The sequence below is a fragment of the Lithobates pipiens genome, unplaced genomic scaffold (assembly GCF_037356315.1).
Source record: "Lithobates pipiens isolate NorthernLeopardFrog02 unplaced genomic scaffold, aLitPip1_a1.2 Scaffold_8, whole genome shotgun sequence".
Taxonomy (NCBI): Eukaryota; Metazoa; Chordata; class Amphibia; order Anura; family Ranidae; genus Lithobates; species Lithobates pipiens.
Window position 1 is genome coordinate 119,572,267 of NW_027507903.1, and position 27,411 is coordinate 119,599,677.

The following is a 27,411-nucleotide window of genomic DNA, read 5'->3' on the forward strand; positions in this document are numbered from 1 at the left end:
AATAAGCCCTAGTTAAAGTCCTTCTATGTCTTATTCTCAGGGTAGGGCTTATTTTTGGGGAAAGAGGGTGGGGTTTATTTGGGGGTAGGGCTTATATTGCAGCCATCACCGACACTCACGCTAGGTCTTATTTTAGGGGAAACAGGGTATAAAGAGCTAAAAGGTTATCCATTGTACATGAAAGGTGGATCCTGCTTCAGACTATACATAAACTTAAACTGAGAAGTCTCCACTTGCACATTGGAATGGCAAGATAAAATATGGCACAAATGTCTAATATATGTCCCAGTTACTTAGGCTCTCCTAATCTGCACCTTCCAAAAACAGTCTTTTGGTGTTTGGGTAGGGCTTAAAGTTGAATGGAAGCAGGATGTATTTAGTTGCTTGACTGGAGTTCAGCTTTAATCAGTTATTAACAATCATTACAGAACGTAATCTATCCTGCCCATAGTGGCTAATCTACAAATAAATACATTTAATATGATAACAAACGTTCACTTTAAAACAAAATAAAGTTTAAGCTCTCTGTACAAATACTTACACCCCTTTCACACCAGGGCGTTTTGCAGGCGCTATAGCGTTAGAAATAGCGCCTGCAATTCGCCCTAAAGAAGCTGCACCATTGTGTGTAGTGTGAAAGCCTGAGGGCTTTCACACTACAGCGGTGCGCTGGCAGGACGTCAGAAAAAAGTCCTGCCAGCAGCTTCTTTGGAGCGGTGAAGGAGCGGTGTGTTTATCGCTCCTCCACCGCTGCTCCCCATTGAAATCAATGGGGCAGCGCTGTAATGCCGCCGGCAAAACGCCGCTATTGCTGCGTATTGCCAGCGGTTTTAACCCTTTCGCGGCCGCTAGCGGGGGGAAAAGCGCCCCGCTAGCGGCCGAAATCCGCCGCTAAAACGCCGCTAAAAATAGCGGCGTTTTACCGCCGACGCAAAGGGCGGTGTGGTGTGAAAGGGTCTTAGAGTTTACACTGCTGTGCGGCATCACATGTGATTCACAGCGCACTGCTGTGCAAATCACATGCGATATCTGTACGATGCAAATTCAGCCAGACAGATTGCATGCTGGCGCCTCCCCCCGGGAGCCAAGGGACAGGTCGGCTTCAGGTGAGGGCATGGCGGACGCCCTAGACAAGTAAGTGTCCTTATTTTAAAAGTCAGCATCTGCAGTATTTGTAGCTGCTGACTTTTAACTGTTTGGGTTTTTTTCGGCGGAACTCCACTTTAAGTATATTTTTAGCATAAGTATTAAAATAAATTATCGATAATTTCCTTTTTTTAATAAAATTTCATTTTCATTTTTAAATATTTTAACAAATTGTATTACCTTATTTCATAAAAATAAAAAAAATCATTATTCTCTAGTTCATTGTAAGAAGACAGATATGGTTGCCAGCCATTTGACATTTAAAAAGGATTGTCGTTTTGCAATGTAAGGCATGGCGCAGTTTCCCTACCTAAATAGCTACTTGTTATTTTTCTTATCTTTTTTTCTGTCTTTCCCCATCTAAACTTAATTTAGGTAATGCAGCCCTGCTTCAAAGTACACACAGTGAAACGGGCACGTTAATGGAACCTTGTAGACTGGCCTGGGAGGCTGTGGCCCCGGTTATAGACAGAGATGACTGGGATGACATGTGGGGGACCACGTTTCAATACTTGGTCTCTGCCAGAGACCGCTTAATCCACTACAAATTCCTACATAGAATATATTTAACCCCGGCTAGGTTAGCGAAAATGTTTGGGAACCAGCAATCGCTTTGCTGGAGATGCTCCATGCCTATGGCGAACTTCATGCATATATTCTGGGACTGTCCTCATATTAAAGCCTACTGGCAAGCTATAGCTCACTGTATCAGATCGGTCACCTCTATTTCAATCCCCCAGTCCATTGAAGTGTGTTTGTTGCACTTGATTGAACCTTTGGCCACTACTAGGGCTATACGAACTCTTCTCACCCTATTATTGTTTTATGCTAAAAAAAGAATTGTCTTATCGTGGAGGAGTTCGTCTGCCCCGACCTTGGAGAGCTGGAAATCTCTCGTCAACAAAGCGGTCCCATTTTATAAAGCTACCTACTTGAGCAGAGGAGCTCTTGCCAAGTTTGATAAGGTTTGGGGAGGATGGGTGGCTTCTGTGGACTCGGCTTCGGACTAACTGCTGTGTGATCAGCTAAGCTCAATGCCCCTGGGGTTCCCTGTGGAGTCCTGAAGGAGTGGAGTGCGGGTGGGCTTGAACCAAATGCAAGATCTCCCCAATAGATGGCCCTTTCACGTACCTGAGGGGTACCTTTTCTTTAGGCGGGGAGTGGGGGGGAGGGATCACATGAGTAGACATTCTCCTGTACGATGGAGAAGGGAGTCACTGCACAGAATCGCTATCTGTTGTGCCTCCGGCTGGAGGGTAATGTAGTGGGCGTATCTGTCTAGATAAGACCGTGCCAGGGCTGGGCTAACACTTTTTTGTTTTTGTTTTTTGTGGGGGTTTTCCCCTCCCCCCTCCCTTTTTTTTTGGGGGGGTGGGGGTTGGGAAATGGTCCCCGTTTTTGTTTTTTGTCTTTTTGTTTTATGCTGTAACCAGTATTTGTTTCCGCCTTTTGCGGGTTACTGTTTGTATGTCAAAAAAACTCAATAAAATGTAATTTACAAAAAAAAAAAAAGTACACACAGTGGCCAGTGTTCCAGATCTTGAACTGATAAGGGCTTTTAAGATCAAAGCAGGTATATGTGTTGTATATACAGTAAATATATGGATGCCCTAATGAAACTGACTTCCAATTTTACAATGTCTATATTTTGGTCCCTCGATCCTTTAATGAGGACCATATTTTAAATTGATTATGGTCTATTGTTGTGATCAGTAATTGTTGTGATGTGTTGCAGTAAACCACAGCATCCCACCCAAATTTCACCTTTTATCAGCTTAGAGCATTCAGACAGGTAAAAGAGGATTGCTACTTGGTTGCTTGATTGGTAAATTAAGTAAAGAAGCTTAATTTAAATAGACAAGTATGGGTGTGGGGAGTGCAGTAACCTAGAGTAATTAATATTAACAAACTGTTCCCAATGGATTTAAACTTGAAATCTGAATGACTGTAAATAGAGACCACTTTGAAGAAGAAAAAAAAAAAAAAACAGAAAAATGAGCACAAGCCCTTAATTACATAGAAGTAATACATTCCATTACGCAGTACTCAAAAACTATGTACAGTAGCTGCTATACTAACAGAGCTTAAAATCTGGTTTAGCTTGTGTTATACATTAGGTACCTGGGTTCAGTTTTAGCTTTATGATCATAAAAAGTAACAGAATGACCAGTACAAGAACTACTAATTACACTCAAATTTTTATAAGTTTGGAAGATGAGATGACACAATAAAGTACAATGGGCCAGAGCATTTTCAAAGTAACTCCAGTTTGTGCTATTAACATCTGTATTCCTTAAATATTAAGTACAGCAATGGGACCCCGCAATATAAAGCATGCTGGGGAAGCTCTGTCTACAACATGGTTGGTGGCAGTTTTCAAGGAAAAAAATTGTCCCCTTCTTATATTTCTTTATTAAAATTGACATTGCCCCCCGTCTGAGGGCTGTGTATACAAACAAAAAGACCAGCTACCATGATCATTTTATGGCTGGGGTGACCCCTAATCTTAGATGAGGACGATCCCCGGTCATGCAGTTCCTCTTTGGAGGATGTATTCTTTGTTATTATTATTTTAATTAAGAAATATAGTCACAGCCCAGACTTATTATCGGTACCTTTGCGATCAATGATGTCACTAACGCTATCATGTACCAGTACTTTTCTTTACTGTAGTGTATGGTTTTATATTTGTATGGTTTATAACCTTAATGAAAATGAATGGCAAAGAAAAATAACATTGCTAGACCTGTTCCATTAACCACCATTGGAATTTTTTTCCCCCTGCAAATATGCAATAATATGATCACTTATCAGTAGTACATAATTACCACCTATCATCGTGCGTGGTTATTGTTAAGAAACATCATTTCTGTACAGCATGTAGAATAAAACCAAACTGACAGATAAAGAAAACAACTAAATACAAATTGCAGGGTGCAAACAGAGCAAACCTGAATAAGGGCAACCATTAGAAATGTAGCCCCTATGTTTCCCAAAGCAAATTTTCAGCCATCGGCAAATGCGGTCAAGAACCTTGTGTAGCAAGTGCTCATTTTCGAGTATGACTTGCACATACTCGTGAACATAGGACTTTAACAACACGTGCAAGGACGAGAATGTGCATGCGCATGGATTGTCTTCAGCTTTGATCCCTGTGTTTTGTGCTCCTGAAAACCTGCTGATCTTGCCACTGACCTGCATATGTATGAAATGTATCTTCGGATTCCTCTTGCTTGTTTTGTCTGCTACTGATCTATGTTATTGACCCTGGCTTGGACTTTTGACTAAGATTCTGCCTGCTGATCTTGTACTGCACTGCCTGCTCATTGCCAACCCTTGCCTGCCTCTGACCTGGTATGTGATCGTTATCCTGTACCTACCTGCTTGGCTGTTACTGAACTTGACTTGTGACCTGACTGCTTGATACTGCACATACATCCTCCATATCGCAAAACTTTGTTGGGCCAACTTCCTGGCCCCTGCGCCTTTCCACTGTCTCCACCAGCAGGGATGCTTGAATTTGAATTGTACAAGAAACCACCCTCATCATTTTGGGCTCCACAGTCAGGTATGTGACAACCTACTGGGGAGATTTCTCATAATTTCCTGCCAAGGTCATCTCCAGGGCATTGTTGTTAGTTGAAGGTCCTATTTTTTCCTCAGTAATGTATATTCTCTGTATTCCTTTGGAGAACCCACTCCGGATTAGTTATAGTTCTACTGAATCCTTATTAGATTCAACCTAGTAGGATAAGCAATTATCTTTACTTCACTTAGTTCCCACAGACACTGGAGTGTGGTCACACATGCAGGCATGATCTGACCATTCTCAGGCACCATGATCTGCCAGTTGGGTCCTAATCAAAAGTGGCTTCCCCAGGTAACAGTTCCTACTTAAGATGGTCATACGCTAGTAGAATTTAGTTTGAAATTATTTGTTTTCATAATGTTCTTTCGATCTTCTAATGGTTACTGGAGTCAAACCCATGATCGTTTGTGACCGTAGTGATGAGAAAATTTGCAGGATGGAAAATAGTTTATAAATTTGAATTAATTTCTAACAATGTACTGTGTTGTTCAGGAAATTCCAAGTATTGAAAAATGGAATGTTAAAAGCAAACTAAATTTTATTTGAAAATCTACCAGTGTACGGCCAGCTTTAGGCTATGAGGAGCCTGCTGCAGACCCCTCTGATCTAGATGTGCAGGGGTAAATAATTATGAGTCCATTTATTTCCCCCAGAAGCTTCAGCCTGCTATATTTGCTATACTATATTACCAAAAGTATTGTGCCTTTACACGTACATGAACTCGGCATCCCAAGCTTAATCTGTAGGGTTCAAAATTGAGTTGGCCCACCCTTTGCAGCTATAACAGCTTCAACTGTTCTGGGCAGGCTGTCCACAAGGTTTAGGAGTGTGTCTATGGGAATTTTTGACCATTCTTTCAGAAACGCATTTGTGAGGTCAGGCACTGATGTTGGAGGCCTGGCTCATATTCTACACTAAGTCATCCCAAAGGCGTTCTATTGGGTTGAGGTCAGAACTCTTGACTGCAGACCAGTCAAGTTCCTCCACCCCAAACTCGCTCATCCATCTTTTCATGGACCTTGCTTTGTGTACTGGTGCACAGTCATGTTGGAGCAGGGGCCATCCCCAAAGTGTTCCCACAAAGTTGGGAGCATGAAATTGTCCAAAATGTCTTGGTATGCTGATGCCTTAAAATTTCACTTCACTGGAATTAAAGGGCCAGGCCCAACCCCTGAAAAACAACCCCACACCATAATTTCCCCTCCACCAAATGATTTGGACCAGTGCACAAAGCAAGGTCCATAAAGACATGGATGAGTGAGTTTGGGGTGGAGGAACTTGACTGGCCTGCACTCGACCCGACTGAACAATTTTGGGATGAATTAGAGTGAAGACTGCAAGCCAGGCCTTCTTGTCCACATCAGTGCCTGACTTCACAAATGCGCTTCTGGAAGAATGGTCAAACATTCCCATAGACACACTCCTAAACCTTGTGGACAGCCTTCCCAGAAGAGTTGAAGCTGTTACAGCTGCAAAAGGTGGACCAACTCAATATTGAACTCTATGGACTAAGACTGGGGGGGCCATTACAGTTCATGTGCATGTAAAGGCAGGCATGCCAAAACTTTGGTAATATGGTGTATATCCCCATAGACATGAGACTGCTGCCTAAGCCACTAGAAAAGGTTGAATTGGGCGACCGTAACCTCATCTTTATTGATGTTTTCAAAAAGTATGTAATATCTGGCTTTAACTCATTCATAATAAATGGTAGACCCGCCTTTGAACCTAAACAATGACACTGTGTAACATCACCAGAGCATTTGTCAAATTTGTGAAATGAAAAGAACATTGGTAAGAATCATAACTATAATGCTCATAGTGCCTATTATTTACATAAATTGGTAACTTATCTCGCTTTATGGCCTGTTTACTCAAATTCTTTAAAATGGAACATAATGCTGTGCAAAGTATGAACAGACACAGCTAACCTTGAATTACAGTAATAACTGTAAAGCTATTTTGGCTACAAAATGTGTTTTTTCCCTAAACTAAGCCTGTTTTTGTTTCATAGAGATCAGCACATATTTACTGATAAGAAGAGATATGAAATAAATGTGACCAGAGCTTACGTTTTGCCTACCCTTACTTGGCTTTTGTAAGAAATAAATAACATATTTAATGTGTGATGAAGGTTACAGAATGCTCACACAAGCCAAGCCAATAATGTTTGGGTAGAACTGGAGTTGAAGCTGGCTGAAGGTCATAAGTTGACTTGATGGTTCACTGCAAGTTCAAGAAAAAAGTAACAATTTACTTGATTCATCTAGTGACTTCTTCTCTGACTTCTTCGCCACAACCCAAGGGCATATTCTGTGTGTGACAAAAGCAATGATTGCCTGCCTACTTGATTGCAAATGTATTTTTTTCATGACAACAAGTGGAGTAGCAGCTTTTTACGGTCAAATGGAGTAGCAGCTTTTTACTTTAAAGTGGACCTGTATTTTGCCCATGCAGAGTAAATAAAAAAGGTTCACTTTAATGGCAGCTCCACCTGAAACAATATTCATCTTTCCTTCAATCCCCCTCCATCCCATTTGGCCACCAGGAGTGAAGAAATATACCGATTATTTCCAGATGTGGAATAGCATGGGACTCACTCTACCTCCTCCCATGTGACTGTTGGCTACTGGCTGTTCAGGCAACTTTCACATAAGGTCAGAGCCCTTTGTAAGTTCGAAAACTTGACTTGGAGCTGAAAGCCATGTCTGTTCAAAATTTGAACTAGTTGCTCTGCCTTGCAGTAGTGGAGTCCCCATTTAGATTCCTTGTTCAGCTGTGGTTGTAGGTCCCTTTAATTTCTTTTCCACAATCTCCCACAATCCCAGGAATTACTGGAAATGGCCAATGGATTTAAATTCCACAGGTGATCAGCGAGACCATGCCTAATGGCATGGCAGTGACTGGGCACATTAGCTGTCACATTAGCTGTCACTAGGTGGGGTGTTCTCCTTCACAGTGTAAGCCCTTGTATACATGGTCGAACATTCCGATGGACAATGTCCGATAGGACCGTGTTGTCGGATAATCCGACAGTGTGTGGGCTCCATCGGACTGTTTCCGTCGGAGTATCCGACGGACCAAGTTTTCCAGCTGGGCTATACAATTTTCCAACAACATAATCCTATCAGACTTTGTCCGATCATGTGTAGAGAATTCCGATCGGACAAAGTGCCATGCATGCTCAGATCAAATTCCTAGACCAAAGCTATTGGCTACTAGCCTGAACGTAGTCCCGTCCTAACAAAATAACGTCATCACGTTAAGTACGATCGGATTTTCTGACAACTTTGTCCGACTGTGTGTATGCAACAGTTTCGGACAAAATCCGTCAGACAAAATCCGACGGATTTGGTTGTCGGAATGTCCGACCGTGTGTAGAAGGGCTAAGAGCGCACAGCTTAATCCCTATGGTGAGAACTGTGCTAGCTGACTCCAGAATACTACCATTCCAGTGTGGCAGACCTATATCTTCAGCCGTCTCATTGTACACCAAACCCTGGGACTTCTCTGGCTACCAGGACATCCAGACCACAAGCTCCTTCCACCTCCCAACTGTGAAGGCTTTCCAGAGATCTCTATGTTCAACTACCTGGAATACCACCTTCTTATGGGAGAGGTCACCCCCCCCTCTTCCCCCCAAAGGGAACCACACTTGATTGTGTTTGCACTAGACAAAACTGTACTGTGCTGTTACTAGAGATTTTCCTATACTCTTTACTCTAAATCTGGCCACAGATTGATAGATTGAAATTTGGTCAGTTGGACTTTTGATCCATGTATGTCTGTCCCTGTTAGACAGAAGTTGATTGTTAGATTGACTTCTGTTGAATAGGAATGTTGAAAAATGTTTTATTTGCAACTTCTGATCAGTGTAGAGGAGTCCCACTGTCAAAATACAATATCCTGGTGGGGGTTGGAGGGTATTCCTCTATCCATCTTGCTTGTGTGGTTGGAGGAATCAGTTAATTGTTTTCAATCAACCTGCTGGCTGATCGAAAAAAAAAAGAAGATAAATCTTTGGCCAGCTTTAGATATTGTATTAAGCTGCCACCTAACGGTCACTGAGGGAATTACCCTCCAGGCAGCTATGTACTACAATAATACACTGCCTATTATACTTTCTTTTATGCGTGTTGCATACCCCATTACCATTTTATTGGCATTGACAATTTTTCTTGCATTTATTCAACAAACTTAGCCCTTGTACACACGGTCGGACATTCCGACGGAAAATGTCGGATCGGACCTTGTTGTCGGATAATATGACCATATGTGGGCTCCATCGGACTGTTTCTGCCGGAATATCTGACCGACAAAGTTTTAGAGCTGGGCTGTAAAATTTTCCGACAACATGATCCGATCGGACTTTGTCCGATCGTTTGTAGAGAATTCCGATCGGACAAAGTGCCACGCATCCTCAGATCAAATTCCTAGACCAAAGCTATTGGCTACTAGCCTGAACATAGTCCCGTCATAACGAAATAACGTCATCACGTTCTGAACGTTCGGATTTTCCCACAACTTTGTCCGACTGTGTGTTTTGGACAAAATCCGATGGATTTGGTTGTGGGAATGTCCGACCGTGTGTACAAGGGCTTACAGTTGCACATTACTGTTTGTCTGATCTTTTGGCTGATACCTCTATATGAACACGTTTGTTCTATAATAGAATATCCCCCAAAGTAAATTACTAACCCATGTGTATATATTATTACCCGGAACTACCACAAATATAACGCAAAACGAAATATAATAATTATATAGTTCTGCATAGCTCCTTCCACTCTTAATGAATTGCGTGTAGGGTTCAGGAGTAAAAAATTGAGATTACAGGAGTTAGGGGTGTGTAACATGCTGATGTCACAAATGCAGGGATCAGGAGTATATAATGTATGAAAAACAGGCATGTGCAATGCACCGTGTGAATGGGGCAGGAGTGTGTAATGCACAAGGATCTCAGAGAGGAAGAAGAAACTGAACTGCTGTGTTTTCTGAGAAGGACAGAGCCTGCTGGGATCAACCATGACTTGTGGGGAATGTAGTCCTCAGGAGGATTAAGCCCGTTTTAGGGATTGGCTTTAGGACTTCATTTCCTAGCAGTACCAGAGTTCTGAGACGAGGAAAAAGAAGGTGTATTTTGGAACACAGGCCAGTCTCAGAGAGTACATGGTGGAACACACACAGTAATGTCAGGGACATAGAGAGACTGAGTAAACACCCTGTGAGGGATCTTCTATATTTAAAGGACACTGTGAATCCACCACCGCACAAATTGAAGGCTTACCAGCTGAACAAGCTGTCAAAGCTTGTGGCTAATACCCAGCCAGGGCCTTTGAGTCCTCCCGAAACTTCTCAGTGTGTGTCTCCATGTGAGGAGGCAACCAGGAGCATGGCTACTTGTTCCCCAACTTTGGATACAAAGTATTTGCGTTTGTAAGGACACTTACTACAAAACTAAGGCCTGGTCAGCCTACGGACACAGATACGTCCGTGGCTCCTTGTCTGATTACTGGTATCCATCAAGTCTGCAGGAACGCCTGACTCACTAGCCACTGGAGGTTTTGGGAGGACTCAAATGCCCTGGCTGGGTATTAGCCACAAGCTGCGGGGGCTTCGATCTCAGGTAAGTAATACATAATGAGCTAGTATGCTATGCATATTATCTCATTATGCCTTTGTCTAACAGTTTTTTTTTGGGGGGTTTACAACCACTTTAATTGGGTATCATGTACCTGGTAGCAGAGCCTGAAATGATGAGCAAGGCCTCATATACCTCTGACTCGGGGGCCCTTAGTAGTGTGAACAGAATGCGCAGGAGTGCAGAGTGGCACGGGTGCCTGTAGGTCTTGCTATATGTTAGTGTGACATCATCACCGTGGTTGGAGAGCTGCTTATACAGACACCCATGTGGATATTATAGCCATTGAATAAGTATCTACACTAACCGGGAAACAACTAACTGTTTATTTGGCTGGACTATCTGCATCACCACAGGGCCACACAGTGAAAGCAAAGGTGTCATCTAACCGACAGTGATTAAAGATCTTACCTCCCAAGGTTTGGCAATGATGGTTCTCTTATACCTCCTTCTGTCTTCATTGAGTGGACTTACTGACACCTGATCTGCCGATTTTTTTCCCCGCTCCAAGAGACAGCTGAATCTCTTTGGGGGGTGGAATTTAATTCATGAGGTTTGCATCATCCACCTCAGTGCAGTTCCAGCCTTTGCATTGCACAGTTACATCGCTGATCCTGCAGCAGTGATCCATCCAGGCTTCAACTTTCTGTGACACCCACCTTGAATTATGGGCACTTCCTGTCCTTGAGGTGACCTTTCCATGAGAGGTCCATGAACAGCAACCTATAAACGGCTTCTTAGCAGTGACTACCCATTTGAAATCTTCTTTGTGCAATCTGTGCTTCACACTGTTCAGCTCCATTGAAGTTTGATCCCTCCCCCCGCCCCCCATGTCCTGGTGGTGTGAATGAAAGATATGCATGATTGAGGTGTGCTGCTAGCAGCTCTATGTATCCACATTGACAACATTGTCTTTATCTTTTGCACTGATGGTAGTGTGGTATTTTTATCTTAATATTTATTTTTGCTACATTGTTTTCTATAAAGTATATACAGAAGGTTACTGTGAGGATCTGTTCTCAACTTTTTTCTGTAGGTCTTGCTAGCAGCGGGTATCCACACCAGGCAAGAGAGGTCGTCAGTAGTCTTCAGTGAAGCAGACTGGCTGGTAGAGAGCTGGTGGGTGGCAGACTGAAGCAGGCTGGTACTGGCAACAGTGGACCGATGAGGTAAACACTGGCAGCAGACAGTAGAATAGCAGACACAGCAGGATGTGTCAGGAAGCTGGGTTATACACTGGCAGGACAGATCACTCACAGAGGAGCAGGCAATAGCATGGTCTGGGTACAAGCCGGGTCAGGAGCCAATTAGTGCAATGGAAGCCAATTGAGCAGATAGAAGTGGAGTTCAAGGGCAAGCCAGGGTCGGAGCCAACTGAATTCAGAGAGTGGTCAGACAAGCTGGGTCAGCAACTGGAATCAGGATAACAGGAACACAGGATGCAGGGAAAGCTGAAAGACAAAGCAGCACTGATCCTGAACACTGGCTTCGTTTAAATAGCCTGATTGGCGCCAACATCTGTCACAGGTGCACGTGTGCGCTGTCACGCTCGAGAATGTGTGATGGCTCATGTGCGCGCACGAGTTCACGCATGCGCATCTGCATTAGCCAGTACACAATTTTTGAAAACACGAAAAAGGAACATGTTTTAGCCTGTGCACAGAAGGCCTTTCCTTACATGGGGATTACAATATGAAGAGAGTGTATTTTTCTTTTTCATGATACTATGTCCAACTGAGTATATATGCACAGCAATCTATTACAATGCAGCAGTACCGTCATTTGACATTGACATTGATACACAAGTGCTAATTGATCACTCTTAACTCTTAATTTAAGATTTGCCCCCTTAATGAGCAGGTAATTTTTTTGTGATTTGGCACTGCGTCGTTTTAATAACAAACTGCGTGGGCGTGCAACTTTGTACAAAAACAAAATTGATGTTCTTTTTTCCCCATAAAGAGCGCTTTCTTTTGGTGGTAATTGATCACCTCTGGGTTTTTTATTTTTTTGCGCTATAAACAAAAAAAGCATCAATTTTGCTATAATAAACCCCCCCCCCCCCAAAAAAAAATCGCAATAAGGTTATATTGATTGGTTTGCGCAAAAGTTATAGCGTCTACAAAATAGGGGCTATATTTATGGTATTTTTTTTTACTAGTAATAGTGGTGATTTTTATCGGGACTGCAACATTGTGGGGGACAGATCGGATACTTTTGACCCTTTTTTGGGACCATTGACATACAGCGATCAGTGCTATAAAAATGCACTGATTACTGTATAAATGACACTGGTAGGGGAGGGGTTAACAGTAGGGGGTGATCAAGGGGTTAACTGTGTCCTAGAGAGTGATTCTAACTGTGGGGGGATGGGACTGCCTTGGTGAGTTGTTGTTTATACCTCGTACTCTCCCCTGACAGCACAGAGATCTGTCTGATCTCCGTTCTGTCTCTGTGTGGTGCGATCGCTGGTGCCCGGCGGTTGCACATGCTTCTGCTTCGGCAGCGCAGATCGCCCCCTAGTGGTCTGAAAGTGAGCTGACGTATAGCTATGATGGCTCGCCCAGGGGAGCCAACCTGCCGCAGTATAACTGCAGCGGCTAATCGGGAAGTGGTTAATTGGGTTTCATATTATTCTGGTAAGCCTCCCTCTGTTGCTGTTTTGCTTGAGTCTATCTAGTAAAGTTATTTTGTGGTATAAGCAAGGAAGCTGAGACTTCTGCAGTTTACAAATGTGCTTTTACTAAATAAAAATGTTTTACATACAAAACTATTACAATATTAGACATACAATACAAGACTGACAGATATACCCATAACAAGCAAGATGCTACCTACTTCATAGCAAATAAGCAATTTCGGTTACTGTGTGTTTGTGATTTCTGTAGACAACAAAGAGGACCCAGGCTTTTAAGCAGCTGCTGGAGATTATGCAAAAGTGTCTTCAGGTACAGCTTTTGGCTGGTACAGACCTTCTTTGGTGTTAAGGTATTATGGAGTCCTCTGTCAGCTTATATCCAACAACCTTTTACTGGGAAGTTTCAGGGTGTCAAGTTTTTTGTCGACTACGGTTAAAAACCTGTTTACTATAGTTACAGAACAACAAACTACTCCAACTGTACCCTCCCCACATGGGTGTAGTACCCTTTGGAAAAACTAAGCTTAATGGGAGAAACATTCTCCAATTCACAATCTAGATGGCACTTTAGTATCATACCATAGGTTATAGAAAAGCCAAGCTATTTGCCCAGGTTACAAACTTGTTTATCATAGTTACAGAGACAATAAAAACATCTAACTGTCAACTGAAATGAGAACAATAGTTCAGAGGTGCTGCGTGGTTTATCATTAAGAAGTTTGGTAGCATTTGGTAGCCACATCTGCCATTTCCCTCATAATCGAAGAATCACCAAATTCATGGTTTTTGGCTTCACATTTGGTTTTCTTTGTTTTATTTTTTCAATTTGTGGTGACACATATTTGCATTGAACTATTGTATTGCACATACTATTTCATTTATCTTAGCGCTGCACTATTGTTTTGTAGTGTTTATTATGCTATGTATCATGGTATTGTGCTAAGTGCTATGTTTTTAATGTCCAATAGAGCCCTAGCGCATTTTTTTTGTTCTTATTAGCTGTATATAAATACCCTTAGATGACCATAAATATAAAGCTCATCCTTATTGTATAAAACGCAACACCACAATAAAACTGTGTTCATAAATAAATAAATACCTATCACCCAAAAAGTGTTCAAAAATGTGAAATGTCTCCATCCCACTTATTTTAAAGCTACAAAGTAATATGCAACTAAAACACAGGGACAGTTTTACTATAACTGGTGTACACAGAATCTGGTGCAGCTGTGCAAAGTAACCAATTCGCTTCTAACTTCAGCTTGTTCAATTACAGGGGTTGTAAAGGTTGTTCCTTTTTAAATAACAAACTTGTTATACTTACCTCCTCTGTTCAAAGGTTTTGCAGAGTGGCCCCGATCCTCCTCTTCTGGGGTTCCCCAGCGGCGCTCCTGGCTCCTCCTTGCTTCAAGTGCCCCCTTGGAGACCCACATTCCAAGGGGACTCCTGAACAGGCGTGCTCCTGAGTCCTGCCGCTGCATCCATTGACACAGACAGCAGGAATCGCCCCCCCTTCCCATAGCACTGTATTTGACTGACAGCAACGGGAGCCAATGACTGCGCTGCTATCAATCTATTCAATGAGGACTCGAGACAGAGGCTGGAGCTGCTGTGCTTGTCCCGGTCGATGAACCAATCAGGTTCGGGTAAGTAAAAGGGGGGCTCTGGGGGGCAGCTGTACTACGGAAGATTTTTTTCACCTTAATGCATTAGGGTAAAAAAATACAAGCGTTTACAACCCCTTTAAGCTTTGACAATAAGCCCACATCGGGCCATTTTGACATGCGATTTGATATTTCAAATCGCCGCTTATTGCCGGCAAATAAGATGGTTTGCAGTACTGCACCGATTCTCAAAAGTAGTTCCTGCGATACTTTTGGCAACTTTGAGGGCATTTTGAATAGACATCTGTAGATGTCTGTCAAAACGCCCCCAAAGTTGGACTGAAATGCTGGTTTCAGCTGAACTCGCACGATTTCAGCCCTCAGTGTAAACTTGGGCTTAGGCCCGGTTCACACTGTTGCAATTTTGAAGCCGACATTTCAGTGTGACTTCGGCACAACTTCTTTAACAGAAGTCAATGCAAGTCGTGCCGAAGTCACACCAAAAGTAGTGCAGGAACCTTTTTCTAAGTCGGAATGAATCAAGTCGCTCCTATTAGAACGGTTTCATTGCACTTAATAGGGAGCAACTTGTCATGCGACATGTGCTCTCAAAGTTGGAATGCATCTCGTATACACAATCCCATACCTACCACTGATGCAGAAGGAAAACAAAAAACAATAAGACACAGGGCTGCCATCAGGAGGGTGCAGGCAGTACTCCTGTAAGGGGCCCCAGTGTCCCAAGGGGCCCGGCCGGCTGGGCCCACTCCTTCTTCAGCAACACATGAAATGAAACTGTCATGCGCCAGCCGGGCCCGCGCGGCATCTGCTATAGAGAAGGAGAGAGAAGCCTCGCTATAAGGAAGGAGAAGGGAACTCCCCCCCCCCCTCCACCAGTAAAGTGGGTTCTTTTCCCCAGCTCAGTTTGCCCAGTGAATACAAGCAGCGCTGTGACAAGGGAGAGAGAGGCAAGCTCCAGGATGTGAGTGTATCTCCTCCGCTCGCCCCCTCCTTTCTCCTGTCAGCAGTGGAGAAGAGAGAGCGGCTCTCACCTGGTTCGTCGCTTAGCTTGTTGCACGATCTGTTTCCCTCCCCATTGGCCACAGCAGAGCAATCAGAAGAGAGGGGAGCATCATGGGACATGAAGTCCCCAAAGATTGACTGCCCCATTGTTGTGCACAGGCAGGAGACTTCAGCCCCCAGCATGCACTCTGCTGGGGGAGAGAGAGAGTCTGGAACCCAGGAAGAAGAAGCTGAGGGAATGATTGCTACAGGACACAGAAAAAAGAGAGGACTGTGCTGGGGGGAAGCCAGAGAAGGAGCCACGCTATATCATTGCCAAAGGGGGAGTCAACGATGTGCCTGTGCCATCAGAGAGGGAAACACTCTGTACCATTGTCATCAGAGAGAGAAGCATGCTGTACCCATGCCATCAGAGAGGGAGTCACGCTGTACCCATGCCATCGGAGGGAGAAAGACTGAGCCACTGCCATGGTACATGCTACCCCACTGACCAGAGTGATCCTGGGCAACCCAGAGTGAGCAAATGTCCAGCCAGATGGATCACTGCTACAGTTTTGCTGGGTCTTTTAAGAGGGCCTGTTGGTCATTATCCATTACTGCTCCTGAGGACTGAGCCATTAGGAATTGCCTAACCTGCTATCCTCTATGCCTTATTGACCGACATAACGCATGCCAATGAGCTCCAATGTAGGACTGCCAGGCCGAAAATATGGGGGGGGGGGGTCACACCATGTTTTGCCGCACCAGGTGACATCAACAGGTGACATCAACCCTAGTGACGCCACTGCCTCCTGTGCTTTATATTTGGACTTTATTTAATATCCTTCTCCTTGGGATCGGACACCTGAGGCTGCCGAGCTGGCATGATGGAGTTGCATTGTAAAAATGGATGAGGATGACTCTGAGTGGAGATGAGTTTCATTGTGGAGAGCCTCTTCACTATGTAACTCTCATCCCCACCCAGAGTCATCCTCATCCATTTTCACAATGCAACTCCATCATCTTCATCCACGCCCAGTATCACCCATCCCTCTCCAGGGTGCTGGCTGTGGATGGGGATAAAGGTATTCTGCTTTAGGCCGCGTACACACGGGCGGATTGTCTGCCCAACTAAGTTCGTCAGACAATCCGACAGACAGTCCGTTCAACTTTTGAATGAACGGACTTGACCACACACGATGAACAGACAGTCCGCTGAAAACTTGCGCGATGACGTGTACAGCACGTACGACGGGACTAGAAAAACGACGTCCAATACACTGCAATGCAACCTTCGGCCGTGTAAATCCTTTCTGAGCATGCGCCATACTTAGTCCGTCCAACTTGCCTACACACGAGCGGACTGTCCGCTGAAACCAAGTTTGGACGGACAAAACCAAGTTTGGACGGACAAAATTACGGAAATTCCGAAAGACTAAGTCCGTCAGACTGTCCGCTGAAAAAGTCCGCTGAAGCCCACACACGAGCGGATTGTCCGCTGAAACACGGTTCAGCGGACTAAGTTGGGCAGACAATCCGCCCGTGTGTACGCGGCCTTAGTCAGTCAAGAGTTGTTATATTGATTGATTCATGTATCACACCACACTGAAGGACTCAGTTGGATGGCCAGTGGGTGGATTCAGTGGGATGGCCATTGGGTGGGCCCTGGGGAATGTTAGTGGTCAGGCCCTGGGGGGCCCAGGCCTAAAGCTGTGTAAGGGACCCCAAAATTTCTGATGGCTGCCCTGTAAAACAAGACATGATCCAATTCGCTCAAGTGGGGGAAAAACGACTACCTAATTTCCAGGGGGCAATCGGATATATCCTAAATCAATTGTGCCTGGTGTTATTGCCTATAAATGTAAATATCCAGTTATATTTCTGTGCATTTAGGAATGCATCCAGCTCTTTTTAAAACAAACACAATCTACTGAGCTGGCCAGAACCATTCCTCATTTACACAGCTCTTAGGCTCCGTTCACACTATGATGTTTTCCGAATCGACGCAAATCGCGGGACGCCTTTGCCATCCCCATTACTTTGAATGGCAACCAAATCAAAGTAAAATCACGCAAAGAGGACAGACACCCCACAATTCTGTTTGTGTGATTTTAACGTGATTCATCGGGTAACAATATTGCCCCGCATTTGGGGTGCCACTGAAAGTTACAGGGATCACAAGCTCGTCCTGCGATTTGCAGCGATTCAGGATAGTGGGCAGATTCGCGCTGACTATGCCCACGGTCCGGTATGCCTAGATGTGAACAGAGTTTTAATGTGAAGAAACTTTTCCATATTTGGAGATTACATCTCTTTTCCTCCAGATGTAAAGACTGCTCCCTTATTGTCTGTAACAACCTGAAAGTGAATAACTCTACACCAAGTTCATTATATGTATTTATATATGTTGATCCTATCCCCCCTTAATCTTCTCTTCTCAAGAGAAAATACATTCAGTTCCTCTAATATTTCTTCATAGCTGAGCTCCTCCGTGTCTCTTATCAGTTTGGTTACCCTTCTCTGCACTTTCTCCAGTTCCCCAATATCCTTTTTGGGAACTGGTGCCCAAAACTGAACTGCATATTCCAGATGAGGTCTTACTAATGATTTGTACAGGGGCACAATGATATCTTTCTCCCTGGAGTGTATACCTCTTAATACAAGAGATTATTTTGTTAGCTTTAGAAACTGCAGCTTGATATTGCATTCTTTTATCAAGTCTATGATCTATCAGAATAAAATAAATAAATAAAGGAAACCAATGAAAAATGTAAGATACACAAAAGGTACCACCAGATATCCATCCACTCACTCCAATAGAGTGGGGCTCAGTGGCCATACCAGCATACAAAAATAGTGTGACACTGTACCAGAGAGGAGGCACAGTGCCAAGTGCCACACTGATAGAGCCCAGGGAAATGATATCCAGATGGAGTCAATAAATATCAAAGATACATTTTATTGAAAAAAAAATGCATAAATAATTCTGCACCTTACACCATCTAAAGACAACGTTGTCTGGGGACAAAGACAAACACAAACAGAGCATCTAGACACCATCGACGCATCCAAAATTATCCTTCATAGCACTATATGCAAGTGCAAAAGGAGGGGAATAACACCACCAGGCCAAGCAGTCCTGTAAACTGGATTGAATAATAGCAACAGCTGTTGCAAAATGTCAGGGTTCCATAGGACGACAGTCGAGGCTGTGGGGACACTACCAGTGGGAACTTGCATATAGTGCTATTTAGGCTAATGCGTGGATGGTGTCTAGACGCTCTGTTTGTCTTTGTCTCCAGACAACGTTGTTTTTAGATGTTTTAGATGGCGTATTTTTTTATGCGATTTTTGAAATTATTTTTCAATAAAGTTTATCTTTGATATGTATTGACTCCATCTAGATATTATTTCACTGGGCTCTATCAATGTGGCACTTGGCACTGTGCCTCCTCTCTGGTACAGTGTCACACTATTTTTGTATGATCTATCAGAACACCCAGATCCTTCTCAGCCATTGACTCCCCCAACTGTGTATAATGCATGCATGAATTTAGCCCCCAAGTGCATAACTTTCCATTTATCAACATTAAACCTCATTTGCAAAACACAGTTGCCCAATTAACCACTTAAGCCCCGGACCAATTGTCAGCCTAAGGACCAGAGGTCTTTTTACAATTTGGCACTGCACTGCTTTAACTGGTAATTGCGCGGTCATGCAATGTTGTACCCAAACGAAATTTGCGTCCTTTTCTTCCCACAAATAGAGTTTTCTTTTGATGGCATTTGATTGCCTCTGCGATTTTTATTTTTTACGATATAAAAGGAAAAAGACTGAACATTTTGAAAAAAAAAAGATATTTTCTACTTTTTGCTATAAGAAAAATTGAATACACTCAATTTTAGTCATACATTTAGGCCAAAATTTATTCAGCCACATGTCTTTAGTAAAAAAAATGTCAATAAGCGTATATTTATTGGTTTGTGCAAAAGTTATAGCGTCTACAAACTAGAGTACATTTTCTGGAATTTACACAGCTTTTAATTTATGACTGCCTATCTCATTTCTTGAGGTGCTAAAATGGCAGGGCAGTACAACCCCCCCCCCCAATGACCCCATTTTGGAAAGTAGACACCCCAAGGAAATTGCTGAGGGGCATGTTGAACCCATTGAATATTTTTTTTCTTGTCCCATATAATGACAAAAAAAAAGTTTACAAAAAGTTGTCACTAAATGACATATTGCTCACACACGCTATGGGCAAAGGTGAAATTACACCCCAAAATAAATTCTGCTGCTTCTCCTGAGTACGGGGATACCATGTGTGTGACTTTTTGGGAGCCTAGCCGCGTACGGCACCTCTAAAACCAATCACTGCCTTCAGGATTTCTAAGGGTGCAAATTTTTGATTTCACTCCTCACTACCTATCACAGTTTCGAAGGCCATAAAATGCCAAAATAACACAACCCCACCCCCCCAAATGACCCATTTTGGAAAGTAGACACCCCAAGCTATTTACTGAGAGGCATGTTGAGTCCATGGAATATTTTATATTTTGCCACAAGTTGCGGTAATATTACAAACTTTTTTTTTTTCCATAAAGTTGTCACTAAATGATATATTGCTATGGGCATAAGTGAAATTACACCCCAAAATAAATTCTGCTGCTTCTCCTGAGTACGGGGATACCACCTGTGGGGGACTTTTTGGGAGCCTAGCTGCGTACGGGACCCCGAAAAGCAAGCACCGCCTTCAGGATTTAAATATAAAACGCTACCAAAAAAAACTGTTAGCGATCGCTGGGATCAGGCCTGACTCTGCAAACGCTGCAGTTATGTTTTTAGTGTTTTGTAAGTGACAGTGATCGATCGATACTGCACTTGGGTGGGCTGGGCGGAGGGGCAAAACGCAGGTTCTAGCAGGTATATGGGCTGATCCCGCTAACAATGCGTTTTCTTGGAACCCCAAACTGCTGGGGATGCTAGTATAGATCAGATCAGATATTGATCTGTTCAGATACTATACCAATATGGGAGGTGTATGCTTTGCGTGTGGGTGTTAGCGGTACTGGCACTAACCTAGCACTGCCTGGGGCAACGCAGACCCTATCTGACCCTAAAACCTAATTGATATCACCTGCTGGGTGATCAGGGGGTTAAACCTTTATTGGGTAATAAATGGTGGGTGCCCTGATGTTATTAAAAGCAAACTAACTAACCAGAGTCACCTGTAACACTTATACGGTGATCACTGGTAAAAGGGTTAACTAGGGGCAATCAGGGGGTTAAAACCTTTATAAGGTAGTATATGGGGGTCCCTGATGCTATATAAAAACCTGACGGGGAACCTAAATAACTAAATAACTAACTGGCTATCCAGCGTCACCAGTGACACTTATACGGTGATCGCTGGTGAAAGGGTTAACTCTAGGGGCAATCAGGGGGTTAAAATCTTTATTGGGTAGTATATGAGGGTACCTAACACTATAAAAACCTGGTGGTGAACCTAAAAAATAACTAGCTACCTAGCGGCACCAGTGACACTAATGCAGCAATCAGAAAAACGATCGCTTAGTGACACTGGCAAAAGGGGATGAAAGGGTTACCTGGGGGCAATCAGGGGGTTAAAACCTTTATTAGGTAGTATATGGGGGTCCCTGACACTATATAAAAACCTGATGGGGAACCTAAATAACTAAATAACTAACCAGCGTCACCAGTGACACTTATACGGTGATCGCTGGGGAAAGGGTTAACTCTAGGGGCAATCAGGGGGTTAAAACCTTTATTAGGTAGTATATGGGGGTCCCTGACACTATATAAAAACCTGATGGGGAACCTAAATAACTAAATAACTAACCAGCGTCACCAGTGACACTTATACGGTGATCGCTGGGGAAAGGGTTAACTCTAGGGGCAATCAGGGGGTTAAAACCTTTATTGGGTAGTATACGGGGGTACCTAATGCTATAAAAACCGGGTGGTGAACCTAAAAAATAACTAGCTACCAAGCGGCACCAGTGACACTAATGCAGAGATCAGAAAAACGATCGCTTAGTGACAATGGCAAAGGGGGGGTGAAAGAGTTAACTCTAGGGGCAATCAGGGGATTAAAATCTTCATTAGGTAGTATATGGGGGTCCCTGACGCTATATAAAAACCTGATGGGGAACCTAAATAACTAAATAACTAACTAGCTAACCAGTGTCACCAGTGACACTTATACGGTGATCGCTGGGGAAAGGGTTAACTCTAGGGGCAATCAGGAGGTTAAAACCTTTATTTGGTAGTATATGGGGGTACCTAATGCTATAAAACCCGGGCGGTGAACCTAAAAAATAACTAGCTACCTGGCGGCAGGGGGTGACAGTGTGCCTATATGTACCTACATGTCAGTGTAGTGTTGGTGCACACTTACTATGTCTTCTCTACTCGCACTCCGGTCAAAAAGACCGCCCAGAGGAGAGTGACATCACTTCCTCCTGCCTACACTACACAGGCAGGGGAAGCTTCTCATTCGCCAGGCGCGATCGAGAGGGAATGGCCAGAAACCAACGGCCATCCCCTCATCCCGGATCTCTCCTGAAGCGAAATGGACCCCCCACCCGCTGGAAGGCAGGCAAGTATGGGTACGTGTTTGTGCCCGTCCGTGCCATTCTGCCGACGTATTATTACATGCGGCGGTCCTTAAGTGGTTAAACAGTGCATTTAGGTTGGCTTGTAAATTGGAAACATCCTGTAAGGATGTTATTTCAGTGCATAGCTTGGTGTCATGTGAAAAGACTAAAATGGTTTTCGTAATCCCAAACTCTATATCGATTTTAAATAGGCTAACAAGTAAAAGGTTCTCAACCGGGGTTCCGTGGAACCCTAGGGTTTCGCAAGAGGTCCCCAGTGCTTTCGCGGCAATCTGATTCTCAGTCACAGGCAGCTGACAGGAGGATCGCAGACACAGGCAAAGATAGGCAGGGAAGCGGCTGTCACTCTATTGGCTGTAGCACGCTGTTCCCCGCAGGCTCCTCCTCCCCTCCTGTCCTTCCCAAGTGGTTGTATGTGACATTATCTTGGGTGGACAGGATAGGAGGAGGAGGGGTCGAGGGGAAACGGCGTGCCACTGGAGGAGAATGAAATGAGCTCTGAAGCCAGAAGAAGAAAGCAAGTACTGACGTGTGCCTACCTGTGTCCCCCCACAATGTGCCCAACAGTCTGTCCCATGTAATGTGCCCTGTCATGTTCCCTACCCCATGTAATGTACCCTGCCTATGGTTGCCACCTCATCCCTTTAAATCTGAATACATATTAATTACACAGGTTCTGTGGCTGATTAAGGTGGTAATTAAACTCACTTGGTGCCTTTTCTGCATTTAATTAGCCTCAGAACCTGTGTAATTCATAGGTGTATGGATTTAAAGGGATGAGGTGGCAACTCTAACCCTGCCCCATGTCCCATGTAATGTCCCCTGTCATGTGCTCTGCCCCAGTAATGTACTCTGCCCCATGCAATGTCCCCTGTCATGTGCTCTGCCCCATGTAATGTGCCCTGTTCCATATAATGTCCACTGTCATGTCCCCTGTCCCATGTAATGTCCCCTGTAATGTGCCCTGTTCCATGTATTGTCCCCTGTCGTGTGCTCTGCCCCATGTAATGTGCCCTGTTCCATATAATGTCCCCTGTCATGTGCTCTGCCCCAGTAATGTGCCCTGCCCCAACTAATGTCCCCTGCCATGTGCTCTGCCCCATGTAATGTGCTCTACCCCATATAATGTGCCCTGCCCCATGTAATGTCCACTGTCATGTCCCCTGTCCCATGTAATGTCCCCTGTTATGTGCTCTGCCTCATGTAATGTGCTCTGTCCCATGTAATATGCCCTGTGCCATGTCATATCCACTGTCATGGCCCCTGTCCCATGTAATGTCCCCTGTAGTGTGCTCTGCCCCATGTAATGTGCCCTGTCCCATATAATGTGCCCTGTCCCATGTAATGTCTCCTGTCATGTGCTCTGCCCCATGTAATGAGCCCTGTCCCATATAATGTGCCCTGTCCCATGTAATGTCCCCTGTCATGTGCTCTGCCCCATGTAATGTCCCCTGAATGGATCAGCATTGCAGAAAAAGAAAGCACAAGTTACACATTAAATAAGTACATTTTAATATGTATTATTTTATTTAATGCTATTTCTACAAATACTTTTTGTTACCAACAGCTCACTGATCATACCAATGTTCCGTGAGCTGTGGATGTGAACATTATTTCAGGGGTTCCTTGAGATCTCAAACTTTTTGCCAGGGGTTCCTCCAAGGTAAAAAGGTTGAGAAAAACTGCCCTAGACCATTCAGGGTATGAATCATTATTCATTAGGCCGCGTACACACGGGCGGACTGTTCGCCCAACCTTGTCCGCTGAACAGTGTTTGGGCGGACAGTCCGCTCGTGTGTGGGCTTTCAGCGGACAGTTTCAGCGGACAGTTGGACGGACAAAGTCTTTCGGAAATTCCGAAAAACTGTCCGCTGAAACTGTGTTTGAGCGAACAGTCCGCCCGTGTGTGGGCCTGTCCGCTGTACTTTCGAAATGAGCGGACTGTTCCCGCTCGGAAAGTCCGCCCATTTCGAGCGCGTGTACAGGTAGGCGGGGCCCGCGAAGGAGACGTCGCGGGCTCCGCCGCCTGGAATGGGCTTAAAGGGGAACCCCAACGCCGAAAAAAATCGGCGTGGGGGTTCCCCCAAAGTCCACACCAGACCCTTGTCCGAGCACGCTACCCGGCCGGCCAGGAAAGGGGGGCGAGCGAGCGCGCCCCCCCTCCTGAGCCGTACCAGGCCGCGTGCCCTCAACATGGGGGGGTGCCTTGGGGAAGGGGGGGCCGCGCGGCCCCCCCACCCCAAAGCACCTTGTCCCCATGTTGATGAGGACAAGGGCCTCTTCCCGACAACCCTGGCCGTTGGTTGTCGGGGTCTGCGGGCGGGGGGCTTATCGGAATCCGGGAGCCCCCTTTAAGAAGGGGGCCCCCGGATACCGGCCCCCCACCCTATGTGAATGAGTATGGGGTACAATGTACCCCTACCCATTCACCTGTGAAATAAAGTACAAAAAAAAACACAACACAGGGGAAAAAATATTTTATTGCACAGCTCCGGGGGTCTTCCGTCTTCGGGGGTCTTCTCGCCGGACTCCTCCGCTATGTGTGTGTAGCTCTTTTACTAGCGGAGGAGTCCGGCTTTCTTCCTCCCCGCCGCCGGCCTCTTCTCCCGACTTCGGGGGTCTTGTCCCCCTCTTCGGTTCTTCTGCCGGGCCACCGCGCCTTCTTGTAGCTCTTTTACAGGCGGTGGCCCGGTCTTCTGTCGCCGCTGCCTTCCGTTCTTCTGTCGCCGCCTTCGGTTCTTCTGCCGGGCCACCGCGCCTTCTTGTAGCTCTTTTACAGGCGGTGGCCCGGTCTTCTGTCGCCGCTGTCGCTGTCGCCGCCTTCCGTTCTTGTTCTTCTTCTTGTTCTTCTTCTTCTTCTCCAGGCGATGTTGACACGTCGCTCCCTCCGGCCGGAATGCCAGGGACACGCTCCGCTGCCACTTATATAGTGACAATGGGGCGGTGTCACATGGTATATGTCACATGGGTTGGTCACATGGTGACCCCGCCCCCTTACGATGTCATAGTCCCCATGTGACATCAACCCATGTGACCAACCCATGTGACATATACCATGTGACCCCGCCCCATTGTCACTATATAAGTGACCGCACAGCGCGGCTCTGGCATTCCGGCCGGAGGGAGCGACGTGTCAACATCTCCTGGAGAAGAACAAGAAGAACAAGAAGAAGAACACGAACGGAAGTCGGCGGCGACAGCGGCGACAGAAGACCGGGCCACCGCCTGTAAAAGAGCTACAAGAAGGCGCGGTGGCCCGGCAGAAGAACCGAAGGCGGCGACAGAAGACCGGGCCACCGCCTGGAAAAGAGCTACAAGAAGGCGCGGTGGCCCGGCAGAAGAACCGAAGAGGGGGACAAGACCCCCGAAGTCGGGAGAAGAGGCCGGCGGCGGGGAGGAAGAAAGCCGGACTCCTCCGCTAGTAAAAGAGCTACACACAGATAGCGGAGGAGTCCGGCGAGAAGACCCCCGAAGACGGAAGACCCCCGGAGCTGTGCAATAAAATATTTTTTCCCCTGTGTTGTGTTTTTTTTTTGTACTTTATTTCACAGGTGAATGGGTAGGGGTACATTGTACCCCATACTCATTCACATAGGGTGGGGGGCCGGTATCCGGGGGCCCCCTTCTTAAAGGGGGCTCCCGGATTCCGATAAGCCCCCCGCCCGCAGACCCCGACAACCAACGGCCAGGGTTGTCGGGAAGAGGCCCTTGTCCTCATCAACATGGGGACAAGGTGCTTTGGGGTGGGGGGGCCGCGCGGCCCCCCCTTCCCCAAGGCACCCCCCCATGTTGAGGGCACGCGGCCTGGTACGGCTCAGGAGGGGGGGCGCGCTCGCTCGCCCCCCTTTCCTGGCCGGCCGGGTAGCGTGCTCGGACAAGGGTCTGGTGTGGACTTTGGGGGAACCCCCACGCCGATTTTTTTCGGCGTTGGGGTTCCCCTTTAAGCCCATTCCAGGCGGCGGAGCCCGCGACGTCTCCTTCGCGGGCCCCGCCTACCTGTACACGCGCTCGAAATGGGCGGATTTGCCTCCGCCTTACGTGGGCGAGTCCGTTCATTTCAAAAGTTGAGCGGACTGTTTGGCAAACAGTTCGTTGAAACAGTCCGCTCGTGTGTGGGCAAGTCCGCTCATGCAAATTTTGAGCGGACTGTTTGCCGAAACTGTTTGACGAACAAGGTTGGGCAAACAGTCCGCGCGTGTGTACGCGGCCTTACTCTCTGAATACGGTCTTTTAACTAGCTTTCTATCCAAGTCCACAGACTTTCATGGTTTTTCATTTAATACATGATGTGAGATGTGTGAACGAAAATTATTACAAATTATAGGTACTCTCATGGCACTCTATTTCAAATTTTGAGCTGTTCACGGAAATTCATCTGCATTTCTTCCGGCCAGTGAAAAAACAGCAAACTCACGTATTGGATTATATGCATTTAGAGTTACTTTTTCTAAAAATTGTAAACTGCACAAGTATGTAACTGAACATTACAAGGGATTGCTTTGTAGGCGAGTCAGAGATTGCACTTATGGCATTGTATGGATGGATAAAAGGTCTTTTGTAGAATCAAGTTTCCATGTGGGAAAAGGCTGGCTTTCATTTCACATACAGAAGAACGAACAACAAGCCAACAAGCCAGCTTCATTACTGGTTACACAAAATGCGACACATTGCTTTTTGGAGTGCATCCAACAACAAAAAGCCAGGTAGACATATTATTTACATTGCAGATTCCCATACCTCCCAAGCTTTTGAGATGAGAATGATGGGGACAGTTGGGAGCTATGTATTCCTGCACACATCTTATAATTTCATATATTAAAGTAAAAAGGTTTAGTGGCACATTAAAAAAACAAAGAGATGGATATAATCTCAAACAACTGAAATGTAAAATAAATACCCAATTAAACAGTTTAATTGAGTATTATTACATCAATACTCAGCAGAAAGACTGATTTAAGTTTAATTAATTAGCAAATGCCAATACGTTCATATGTACAGCAGTAGATAATTTAAAATAGACTTTGAAGATTAATTCCAGCTTACCTGTTAGTGGCAAACAATTGAAGTGTATATGCTTCAGGCAGAGGTTTGTTGATTATCCTTTGGGAGGTTAACCATAATTCTTGCTGTCCAATCTTCCATTGACTACATA